This window comes from Anabrus simplex, chromosome 2 (genome assembly GCF_040414725.1).
Source record: "Anabrus simplex isolate iqAnaSimp1 chromosome 2, ASM4041472v1, whole genome shotgun sequence".
NCBI classification, from domain to species: domain Eukaryota; kingdom Metazoa; phylum Arthropoda; class Insecta; order Orthoptera; family Tettigoniidae; genus Anabrus; species Anabrus simplex.
Genome location: NC_090266.1, coordinates 740,451,678 through 740,465,128, shown reverse-complemented (window position 1 = coordinate 740,465,128; position 13,451 = coordinate 740,451,678). Strand labels below are relative to the sequence as shown.

Below are 13,451 nucleotides of genomic sequence, written 5' to 3'. Positions count from 1 at the left end.
TGCCACTGGGGTGACTTACCTCCAGTGCTTGAGTTGTGGCTAACTAGTGAGTTAATTCATTGTGTGTTTTGCTGATTAGCGAGTTCATTCTGTGTGTGCTGTTCCTGTGCTATTCGTCGTTTTCGGTGTTTTATTATATTTTGCGCACATGTGGTATTAACGATGGATGAGTCTAGGATATAATTGTAAATCAGTTTGAAAAGCCATTTACTGGCCGTTCATTTGATGAAAAGATGCAAATAGTTAAAGCCGCGAGACCTCTACCTTCCCTCGTAAATTTCTTCTTCTTAATCTGCTTACCCTCCAGGGTTGGCTTTTCCCTCGGACTCAGCGAGGGATCCCTCCTCTAAAGCCTCAAAGGCAGTGTACTGGAGCTTCAGACTCTGGGTCGGGGGAAACAACTGGGGAGGATGACCAGTAACTCGCCCAGGCGGCCTCACCTGCTATGCTGAACAGGGGCCTTGCGGGGGATGGGAAGATTGGAAGTGATAGACAGACAAGGAAGAGGGAAGGAAGCGGCCGTGGCCTGAAGTTAGGTACCATCCCGGCATTTGCCTGGAGGAGAAGTGGGGAAACCACGGAAAACCACTTCGAGGATGGCTGAGGTGGGAATCGAACCCACCCCTACTCAGTTGACCTCCCGAGGCTGAGTGGACCCCGTTCCAGCCCTCATACCACTTTTAAAATTTCGTGGCAGGGCCGGGAAGCGAACCCGGGCCTCCGGGGGTGGCAGCTAATTACACTAACTACTACACCACAGAGGCGGACCCTCGTAAATTTAAAAACATAAAACAAGAATTGTGTACGCACGTTCAATCCAGAAACTTACAGTAAAACTGTTTGGCTCGAGTTCACCTACATGTAATTAGGGTGAGTAGAATTGAAATTTACTTAATACATTGTGTTAACTGCATGGTTACTAGTTGCATGCCTCAGTGGAGATTCCAGGATACGCCACTGAATAATACCAATAGGGAAGAAACCTATAAGACTGAATGTCGAGTAGGAGACACGAAACTGGAAGAATGGATCATTGTAAGTAGGCCTAGCCTATTTAGGATGTGTATACGACCAGGATGGTAACATAGCCTAAGTGAAATTGAATCAAGGTGTAGCAAAGCAAATGCAGCGAGCTCGAATTGCGATCAACGGTATTCTGTAAGAAAGAATTCAGCACCCGAAAAGAAACTTTACAACGGTGTGTTTTCAGATAGAATTGACTGTACCGGAATGGAAGCTGGGTGGGCTCATATCTTATTCATATGTTAAAGGTAACAGACAAAGTTGCGAGAATGATTGCTGGTACAAACAGATAGGAACAATGGCAGGACGGTACTCACAATGAGATAAAGGCTAAGTTAGTAATGGACTTCATGGATGAATCTTTAGGTATAAACCGGCTACGGTGGAGGAGTCATGGTGCGACGAATGGAGGAAAGGAAAGAGAATAATAGTCTCTGCCATGGAGGGTAAGAGAAGTAGAGGGAGGACATGGCGACGACAGTTACTCAATGTTTAAAGATTGAAAGATAAGAGGTGTATACTAAACGAGGCCATCGAGCTAGTCGGAAGCAGAACTTTATGGAGCTGGAGATGTGTAGTTAATTCACCAAGGATTTACATGTATGTATGTATGTATGTATGTATGTATGTATGTATCAACGAAAGGCCTACTTCTATAAATAACTTGAGTATTAGGCAAGCGCTCAGAACAGCTTAAATGGTGGAATGAACTTTCCTCTGCTCTGGAGAAATATACTGCACCTAACGGCTATAGGATGCCAGCAACAAGCCTGTATCATTACTTTCTGTCTCTGGGTGGTAAAGCAAGAGATGAACAAATACTCCCGTGAAAAGTTTCAATGGAATCACAAGAGACAGAAACGGACTATACATTCAAGATTCTGTTCTCCATGTCATGAGGAGCTTTACGGAGTATGAAACCATTTCATTTTTCCAGAATAGCATCATTAAATATAAATTAGTGGAGTCAATGTCAAAAACTCCAGAATATCTTATGATCAATTGTGGAATCAAGAGTAAAACTCTCGCAGGTTGTGTTACAAGATGTCGTCGCCAAGCGGGAAAAATCGTCCTCAGAAACTTGCTGTTACACACCGTCCGTTTTGAAAATCCACGGCGTGTTTCCAGTCATTCGACCGGGTCAGGAATGGAATGAAGCCCCCATCAAACGGGGAGTATAGGAAATGTGCCGGCTGCCGAAGCCTGTCGCACTCCTTTGGGGCAATGATTAATGAACGATTAATGAAATGGAATAATATTGGACAGTGTTACTGGAATGAAAGTGACAGGGAAAACCGGAGTACCCGGAGAAAAACCTGTCCCGCCTCCGCTTTGTCCAGCACAAATCTCACATGGAGTGACCGGGATTTGAACCACGGTATCCAGCGGCGAGAGGCGGACACGCTTCCGTCTGAGCCACGGAGGCTCCTAGTTAGGAAGTTGCTCGACGTTAATTCTTTATTCTGAATTTGGTGCTATACACAAGAGACGAATAGCTGCTACACACAGCTGACAAATAGCTGCTATTAATTACCGAAATTACATTCATGACATTAATACACTAGTTTCCAAAAGTTAAGCATGATCACTAAACGAGTCCATACCACCTGATAGAAATGTCAGACGGATTGCTGAACAAACGGAAGCCTACTCACACACCATATGTCACAACTTGTCCAAAAATGTGTCAAAGATTCTGATAGCTAAGGTATACCTTTAAAAACAACTAACAAAACTTGGCAATATCTTCCACAACAAAATATGCTGTTAATAGGGTGTATGGTTACCCCTCACGGCCACACATGCTTCGCAGCGACGTGGCATGCTCTGTATCAGATGGTCCAAGAGCTCTTGTGGTAGTCGATACCATTCCTCCGAAAGGGCAATGCGAAGGTCTTGGAGGGTCCTTGGTGGAGGCTGACGGGATGCAATTCGCCTCCCCAATGCCTCCCAGGCATGTTCTATTGGATTCAGATCCGCAGACCTCGCTGGACAGTCCATGCGATGAATGTCTTCCCCAGCCAGAAATTCATCCACCAGAGCAGTGCGGTGCGGTCGGGCATTATCGTTCATTAAGAGGAAGTCTGGAACAACCTCACCTCTGAAGAGTCGAACATGTGGTCTCAGTACCTCATCTCTGTATCTCCGAGCGTTAACAGTAGTGATGTGCGCGAGTGACGCTTGGACTCGCGAGAATCGAGTCTGGCGAGTCCAAGCCTCGCCGAGTAACCCGTGCGAAGTACTCGAGTCTCCACTGTGACGTCATGATCCGTAACTGCGACCTGTTGCCGAGCAGTCGGAAGAAATGCCCCAATCATTAAGTACTATTACAACAGCTACGTAAATGATGACCATAACGTGAAACACGCGAGTGTAAGACTGTAACATATTTGTTTCGAAATGCCATTCGTTTAGTTTGTCACACAATGATATTCTTCCTTTTCTCCTTCGTCTATATTTAGTTGGCGCGTTCATTACCGCGCCTCTGTAGCGTAGCGGGTAGTCTTATTAACTCCCATCCGTGGAAGCCTGGGTTCGATTCCCGGTACCGCCAGATATTTTAGAATGTCAGGAAGGCTGGTATGTGATCGAAATGGTACATGCAGCTCACCTGCAATGGGGGTTTTCCCTAAAGGAGCTGCACCCCCTCGGGATGAGGATATGAGTTTGCATACTTGCATTATATCGCCCAGTAGGTTAGCCTTTGGTAACTTGAGATACGGAGTAAAGATTAGGAACATAATTTAACTATTCATTGTAGGCTTCCTTCCCTCTTCCTTGCCTATCCATTCCAATCTTCCCATCCCCCACCAAAGCCCCTGTTCAGCATAACAGGTGAGGGCGCCTGGGCAAGGTACTGGTCATTCTCCCCAGTTGTATCCCAGACCCAATGTCTCACGCTCCAGGACACTGTCCTTGAAGTGGTAGAGGTGGGATCCCTGGCTGAATCCGAGGGAAAAACCAACTCTGGAGGGTAAGCAGATTAAGAAAGAAAGATAGCAATCTAGCTGTATCCCTATTTAACATTAAAAATATCTTAACACAGTCGCTAGTTACGTAGATTCATCTGAACACACTGCAGACAATTGGCAGTGCGAGACGCAAGGTTCGGTAAGGGGCGTAATGTTCACACAATGAATGTAGAGATCAGATATACCACACACAGCTTTAAAAGCTTTGCTGTCAGGTATTCTTTGTATATATAATATAAATAGATTAGTCGAAAATGTACGTTTCTGATCTCTACAATTTCATACTGTGCGCCGGTAAAATGAAATGCCGTATGGCTTTTAGTGCCGGGAGTGTCCGATGACATGTTCGGCTCGCCAGATGCAGGTTTTTCGATTTGACACCCGTAGGCGCCCTGCGCGTCATAATGAGGATGAAATGATGATAAAGACAACACACACACCTACCCCCGTGTGGGCAAAATTAACCAAGGATGGTTAAAACCCGCGACCCCTGTGACCAAAGGCCAGCACGCTAACTATTTAGCCATGGAGCCGGACTGTAGCTAAGAAGCATCTGTGTCCACACATTCCTTAGTTTACGTTACAATATGGTTTTGTTGTGTAGGCCTATACATTCATGTAAATACGGCATAATGTACATCAGTTTGTACATTATATCACTGTGCATTATTGGGAAACGGACCCAATACTTGTCCTTGGCCTACCTAAAATATTAAGCATCGTGTTTCCATACACGGCTCGCAGATAACGCTGCCAGCGTCCTCGGCCTCGAGTCCGGACTCGAGTACCTCGAGTTTTACGACCCCAGACTCGAGTCTTCGCGAGTCCATTCGCAGCCCATCACTAGTTAACAGTGTTCCTCGGACCACCCATGAAGATGTGCAGGTCCGTACGGCCATTCAACATGATACCGCCCCCACCATGACGCCACCACCACCACCACCACCACCACCACCATACTGGTCCCGTTCCACGATGTTCCTGTGGTTGTATCGGCTAGCTGGTTCTTTCCAGATTAATGTGCGACGGGAATCATTCTGCAAACTGAAGCGGGATTCATCTATGAAGAGCACATGTCTCCATTCATTCATGGTCCAGTTTCGATGTTGACAGCTCCACAGTAAAGGGCTCGTCTCTGTGCTGGAGTGAGCGGGACGCACACCGCTGGACGTCGGGCAAACAGCCCTGCTGTTCTGAGCCTCCGGTACACAGTTTGCCGGGAAACGGCAAACCCTGAGATGGCTGCAAGCTCCGCCGACAACTGTCTTGCAGGTGCACTCAGATTTCGTCGGACGGTTAAGGCCAGATATCGCTCCTGCTGTGGGGTGGTTACCCTTGGTCGACCTGGTGCTGGCCTACGACTAACATCTCCTGTGTCTCTAAATTGTCTCCAAAGCCTGGAAATGTAACTTTGTGGCACATTCAAGGATACGGCGATTTCGGTCTATGTCTGGCCTGCTTCCAGGCGACAGAGTATTCTACCCTGCAAAACGGGGTCCAAATGGCGTTGTGCCATTGTGTTGTCACGTTCAACACGAGGCTACACTCTGCACATTATAACAAACACGACTGAGGGAATGTGGGGCGCAGGCACTGGTCGTGTTTACCTTGCGGTTACGCCGTTAGTCAAAGCAGGGAACACTCCTTTCCTATACAGAGCGAACACGTAAGGTTGATAGGTGCATATGTCGTGCGATTTGCGGTCTCTTCCCAGTTGCCCTGTGTATTCGTAACTTATGCTTAACTTTTGGACACTAGTGTAGATGTGTTGTATTATTGTTGACGTAAGGTAGTAGTAGTAGTAGTAGTAGTAGTAGTAGTAGGCCTGCTAACATGTTAGAATAACCTGGTTAAGTACAACGAAAGGCGTATAGTTCTATGTCCGTAAGTTTGCCAGAGTAAATGAACATAATATCCGCTTACCATCCTAGCATACTATATTTTCTTCCCATTTTCACATAGTATAATGTGTAACTTGTGACTGGAACATCAATATTGGATTTCGACTTTCGTATATTCTCTTGGTCGGTCCGAAATGAAAGAAGACCGAGCGAGTTAGCCGTGTGGTTATAGTCACGCAGCTGTGAGCTTGCAATTGGGAGAGAGTGGGTACTATCCGCACACTTTATCTTGGTGCATTTACATCCTAGTGCTGAATCGGTCGACCTCGGCGATCTTCGAGATTCATACTGGCAACCTTTGAAACACAAACTATGAATCGCTTAAGCATCGTTGTGCGACATCTGGCGTAAACTTTACGTACTGGTACTGTTGTTGTTTACACATCAAAGTCAAAGTATAGAATTCATGCTAGGAACAAGATTCGCATCGAGAGATATGTTTTATAATGTTATATAATGTGTATGTGACATAGTTGTTGGCTTAAGACGACAACGGTTTAGAAATTTCATATCGATCGATCATATTCTCGATTCAATTCAGATTTCATTTTCATTCAGTTGGCAGCACCAGGCAGCACTATCGATACCGGGACAGCTCCCTCCTTACTCCTCACCCCGTACACAAATGCATCAAGATAAAGTGTGCGGACAGTACGTGTCCCACCGTCGGAAGCCCTGAAGATGGTTTTCCATGGTTTCGCACCCTCCATCGCCGAAAACCTATGTCAGTGCTGTGATAGTGCACATATCACACCCTCGCACTGTATTCCGAATTAGGTGATATTGCCATTTTCTTCTTCTTCTTCTTCTTCTTCTTCTTCTTCTTGATATTGCCATTATCATATTATTATTATTATTATTATTATTATTATTATTATTATTATTATTATTATTATTATTATTATTATTATTATTATTTCATTTGTATATTTATTCTTAATATTTTTACGTTGGAATGTCTCCATATGTGATAAGTCATTTGTTTTGTACAAACGGATGGGAAAGCAGTGCTATTTACAACTCGGAAACTCTGTATGAGTCATGCGGAACAGCGCAGAGTCTGTTGGTGTTATTGTCTTGGGATCCGGAAGTGGTTCGGGGCGTGGTCTAGGAATGACAAGAGGATCTTCCATTGGTGACTGGATGGCAAAGATCAATCTAGACGTATCATGTGAAGTAAGGGGAAGCTGAGGTCTATATAGGCATATGGGAACACAGCGGAGACTTGACTTCAAACTTTGGTGGAGCATACAGGACTTCAATCTTAGGTAGGACAAGGAGATGTAACTTTGGTGGAACGTGGTCTTATGTTTGTGGAATGTGAAGTGTGGTACTAACCTACAACTGTAGAGTTCTTAGGCACTTGGTATTGTATCACTTGTGGCGGCTTGGTATTATATGTTGGTGAAAGCTATGGGATACTGTACCTCAGACTTTCCAGAATTTATGTTTTGGAACGACAAGCACGTGTTGCACTGACACTTTCTTGCCACGAATCAGTTTTATTTCCCCATTTAGTGACGTCCCCCGCTTCCCTACGTAAACTGTTTCCACGAAGTAACTCTCGTAGTTAAAAAAGGCTAGATCTGTCTGGAGCATCTTCTGATACCGGGCGAGTTGGCCGTGCGGGTAGGTGCGAGCGGCGATGAGCTTGCATCCGGGAGATAGTGGATTCGAATCCCACTGTCGACAGCCCTGAAGATGGTTTTCCGTGTTTTCCCATTTTCCCCACCAGGCAAATGCTGCGCTGTACCTTAATTAAGGCCACGGCCGCTTCCTTCCGACTCCTGGGCCTTTCCCATCCCATTGTCGCCATAACACCTGTGTCGGTGCGACGTAAAGCCACTAGCATCTTCTCTTCTCATTCTTCGTAGCACCAGTAATGCCTTTTTCCGCTTATATCTGTCTCTGTGTTCACTTTACTTCGCTTTCCAAGGACAAGGAAAGCGATTGGAAGTCTACAAAATTCGTGAAGAGCTAGGATGCATGAACGTCGCAGTGTCTGCCATCCCGTCTACTGTATCAACCGCTTGCTGTCAATGCCTGGTCTCAAACCAACTCAACCAGTGAGAACGGTTTGTACAGTGGGTAAGAACATGTTCGCACCGCCCACTACACGCACGCGAACACTGTACTCCGCTGGCCATACCACGAACCATGTTTTCCAACTCGACAGGAATCCACACGCCATTATTATTATTATTATTATTATTATTATTATTATTATAATAGAAGTGTCTGACAAACCAGAATGCTCTGATGGAGAGTGGTGGTTGTTCCCATATGAGTTCATATGTTTAAAGTGTGTTAAATTAATGAAGTGAAATGCCAGTGCCAATATTTTATCTCACAAGTGTTCCAATTTTTACATTTAACTTTGAAGAATGTAAGATTCAAGAATAATGTTGGTTAGCTCAATGGCAGATTCATCCATTAAAATGTAACCTGCGCTGGAGCTGCCGGAAAATCAAGATCTGTCAAGATAACTTATTTATGAGTAGCTGTTAATATCAGTCGTGGACATTTGCAACCCACGTAGTTTTCTTCATTAATGTTAGGTCAGTAAATTGTCGTATGTGGGTTGATAGTTACAATGTGGTGTAATCTCACTGATATTTGATTTTTCTAAGGCGCGCGTTATACCGGCTAGCGACAGACCCGGATACACGAGTCCGTAAGTAATCATCGCCCCCCAATGAGTAGCAAGAAGACCACGCAAGGGTACAATACCGATAGTTCTTTTCTAGAACATTACAAAAACCACTTCATTACCTTAAAGAGAATTTTGACAAGATGAACATAATTGCACGCTCTGTAAACCTATTTCACCATCACTTACAGTATATGAATATATCAACATATGAGGGTTTTAATGCTTTTGCATATTTTATAATGGAAAGGAAAATATAGGCAATATGCAATCTTTGATCTAATGTGTATGCTATTTTGTTAGAAAGAATATATATTCTGCTCTTAGCTATTTTGGCCATCAAAGGATCTACACAAATTAGCATAAATCACCTGTACAGTCCTCCGTAATATTGTGGGGAAGAAGAGAACTCCGTGAAGCCCGTAACTGTTTTTCGAATATCTTAACATACACATTGTATTGGTAGGCCTAATCTTCAGATTTGTTGCAGCCGAAGTCTTCGACAGTAAATGATAGTACGATCCTGGATAGTAGGAGGGACTATGTAGACGTACCGTATATACACGGCGACCACTTGGATGGGCAGCGATCGTCTAGGATTCTGAAGGAGTGTACTAACCTTGGGCTAGAGATACCGCTGAAGTGCGAATTATTTTATTTGAACTAAATGGCATTACCTGAAGGGATTGGTATCACGGGCAGCACAAATATTAAACGGAAGACAAATTAAAAAGGGACTTCAGACAAGAAATCGTAGGCTAGGACAGGCATCGTCAATCGAGAGCGAAATGCCTTCAGAGCCAGTTTGCTCCCCGCTCTCGAGGAAAGAGAGCAGCTCAGCGAACAAGTAGGGGAAGTGCATGAGGTAGTACGTACTGCAGGTAGTAGCGCAAAAGTATAGCACATCTTTCTGGACAGGTTAGATTGCGACACGATAAGTGTGAACACATGAGAGGTGACACCAGTGTGTTTCCGTCTTTATCCTCACACCACACGACGTTCAACTCTAGTCGGTTAATGCTGCATTTACTAATAGAAGAGATTTCAGCACAGCGTAGGCCATCGACGCCAACAAGTTTCAAACCTTCTTGGGAAGAAGAGTGTTTAATAGTTCAAGAAAATAACACAGCAAAATGCGTAATATGTAATAAAATATGGAATCACATTTTTTTTAAACATTAGAAGAATATAAAGAGGTTTTAATGTCACTATGAGAGTTGGTTTCACGATATTCAGGCGTTAGAAAAAGGATCTGCAGGTGTTCGGTATCCCCTTCTCAGTGGATGTGCAAACAGACCAGTGACCGCTGGTGCAGAAAATCAGTTGTGTGCTGTCACCCATCCCTCCTCCAAGAATAAAAATACTGAGAAACATACGCGGTATTCAAGAGGCTTTCCACTGAGTTTCCCATATTGAACAAATACACCAGCAACCCCAACACAAACACACATTCCTCATACAAAACTAATTAAGCACACTAACACTTGCAATGACAAAACATTCACGAGCTCAGAAACACTTAGTGTGAGCGCGCAAAATTGAACTTCTCAATGTTACCAAAATCATTGAGAAAAACCAGCAACGTCGTAATGCAAAATTACATGTTATGTCGTTATAGTGAAATTTATAAACAAGACATTTTGTTATTAAAGGAAATAATATCATGTCCTTATTTTGGCGACGTAAAAAGTACAATTTGTATAGTTCATCGATTTGCAAATGTGGCTATGGAATAGGCGGGACCTGGAGGGAACAGTTGATGGCTTCGTCTAAAGTATTTTGTTTCCCGTTGGCTTTGAGCGATCCCCTCTTAAACACTACCGCTGAATCAAGAGGGTGCCACTCGCCACGTTCTAATTTCGGTCGAAATGCAGGTGTGACCAGTGCTGGTCGCGGTCGAACGAGTCGCTGTGAAGTGTCGTCTTGGCTGTTGTTTCGACAGCACATCGGAGAAGTTGGGCACGCATGCGCGAAAGGCCGAGTTCCTGCTTTCTAGCAAAAATCTTAGAAATTCTCGCTGAGCTGTGATCTGCACAGCACCCAGCGAGGAGCGCACGACTATTAATAGTTACCTGGTTGTGAGAGGAGTTGAATGATTTCCTATTCTTTGGCAGACGTCTTTTTCAATATACTGTATTTGATTGTAGATAGCATTATTAAAGTAGGTTTTTTAAATTAGACAATGTGCTGCAGCACTTCAGCACATAAGGTACGGCCGCCCATGAAACAGACCAGAACTGCAGCTAGAACTGATTGACTTACAGCGCGATACTCAAATGAAAGATAGGTTTGTTGACAATTTTACAGTCGTTTTCCACGGGAGAGATTTCATACAGTGTACACATTTAATGCTCATATTGTAGGTATATTCGGATCAACTTATTTATGTGAACATATGTTTTCATTAATGAAGATTTGTAACTCTAGATGCAGAAGTCGGTTCACCGATGAAAACGTGAAATGTGTATTGCGACTTTCCAGTACGCAAACGATAGTATCAAACACTGACACAATACTATCTCAACGAGCCCAGAGGTCCCGTGAAGGAGGAGTACACCACTGATATGTTTCAGTTAATGTGTTTAATTTGTTTTCATGGTCCTAAATGCCATACAAATATTTAAATGTATGTTAATGAGTGCAAAGAACATGTACAAATCACAAACTGTATTTTTTTCGGTAAATGTACGTGTCCCAAAGCTTCAGTTAATCGTGAAAATGTATATTCAGGAAATATTGCACGCTGCTGTGTATTTCCTTTGTCAATGAATTTTTTTGTCCTGTTATTCTCCGTAATCTGTGTCCTGTTCGTCTCATATCATTTATGCTGCAAATTATTATTATTATTATTATTATTATTATTATTATTATTATTATTATTATTATTATTATTATTTAAGCTATTGTTCATATGGTGACATTTCCGAGCGGGAAGTACAGTACGGTCACGGTATGCAACCCGCCTGTCCGCTGCTCTCTTGTCACGTGACCATCACCCGTCCCGAGCGGAGCAAGTAACACCGGCTCCCTAGAAAAAATGAAATGGCGTATGGCTTTTAGTGCCAGGAGTGTCCGAGGACATGTTCGGCTCACCAGGTGCAGAGCGATCTGCGCGTCGTGATGAGGATGAAATGATGATGACGACACATACACCCAGCCCCCGTGCCGGAGAAATTAACCAATGATGATTAAAATTCCCGACCCTGCCGGGAATCGAACCCGGGACCCCTGTGACCAAAGGCCATTTAGCCATGGAGCCGGACGGCTCCCTAGAGCAACAACGTGATGACGTCTGGGCTAGGAAACATAACTTGCAGAAACTAATAGCATCCAGCACCAATCCAAATCTCTGCTCATTACCAGTTATTAGTCTCAATAAAAGCTTTCCGGTCGTCTCATCTAACATTTTCGGTTGATTTCCTTTTATTCTCTTCGACAACAGCGTTCGTGTAAATATTTAAAGAGCTTAACAGGGCAGATTGCTTTGAATACCGGAGAGGTGCTTCTCAGACGGCATTACCTTCACGTACAACTCCCTAGCAGCTAGAACCATACTGAAATGTGAGAAGGGATCTAGTCACAAGCCTGGCTTCTTTGCTAAGTGGTCAGAATCAAGGTCTTCGGTTCAGAGGGCCCCGCGTTTTATTCCCCGGCGGGTCAGGGATTTTAACTGGCTCCAAGACTGGGTGATCGTGTTCGTCCTTATACACTTCCCTCACTCACAACGCACAATAAACTACCAAGGAAACTCGCAATAATTAATACTTCCCTCCACATAAGTTTGGCATCACGAAGGGCATCCGCGGTAAAACTGGACAAAATCCACATGTAGTTCCGACCGAAAAATAATTCACATAAGGCCACAAAGAAGAAAAATAAAAAAGTTATATTCCAGTAAGCAATACTAAAATGTATGTCTCCGCGGAATTGCCCTGCAAAGGTCAGCCGACCATTTCCGATGACCAGGTAGTGTAGTGCGAGGCCTCATTTCCGTAGAATTATCCGTAGAAATTTGGATTAGACATCAGTCGGTGTGGCACGTGCTAAAAAACATTCTCAACCTCAGGACAACTGCATCTCGTTTGGTTCCCCACCACCTCAGACTTAACGAAATCTTCGATCATGTCTTCTCTTATGGTGAATCAACTTTTATATCTGCTTAAACTACACCGAAAAAGCACCATAATAATCACAATATCGATTTATGAATAGAGAATAAGATATCTTTTTTTTTAAATTCTAACGTTTCTGAACACACAAACACTGTTAAACATATAAACGGTTATAGTCACTAAGGTAAATCAGAGAACATCAGCTGAAGGTTATGTTAAGTTTCAAACATAGCTACACTACACATTACATTTCATTAAGGTGCACACCGATATTTCTATATTTCATAGGCACAGGAATTATTGTGTTAGAATTAGAACAAAACAATGCGCAGCATTAATCACATGACACAACAGCCCCGATGGGTCATGGCCTACCAAGCGACCGCTGCTCAGCCCGAAGCCCTGCAGATTATGATGTGTGGTGTGGTGAGCACGACGAATCCTCTCGGCCGTAATTCTTGGTTCCTAGACCGGACATTAATCATACACGATTTATAATTCGTAGCAGTGCTGTGTTAAAGTACAATTATAAAAGTCGAAGACTCGATATCAAATATAGAATTATATTGTCCTTATCATAGAATTCCACTACTGCAGGCCATTCCACGTGGGCAGCCCCAGACAGGCAGGTTATTGACGCCACATTTTACGAGATACCCGAGTAGAAAGCCAAGAATAACGGTCGAGAGGATTCGTTGTGCTGACCACATGACACCTCGTAATCTGCAGGCCTTCGAGCTGAGTAGCGGTCGCTTGGTAGGCCATTGCCCTTCGGGGCTGTTGCGCCATGATG

The 13,451-nt window shown here is 43.8% G+C and overlaps 1 protein-coding gene across 3 annotated transcripts in view; it reads right to left on the bottom strand.

The window, feature by feature from the left end:
• LOC136864423 (uncharacterized) overlaps positions 1–13,451 on the bottom strand; it is a 995,241-nt gene that overhangs the window by 86,057 nt on the left and 895,733 nt on the right. The window lies entirely within an intron of this gene.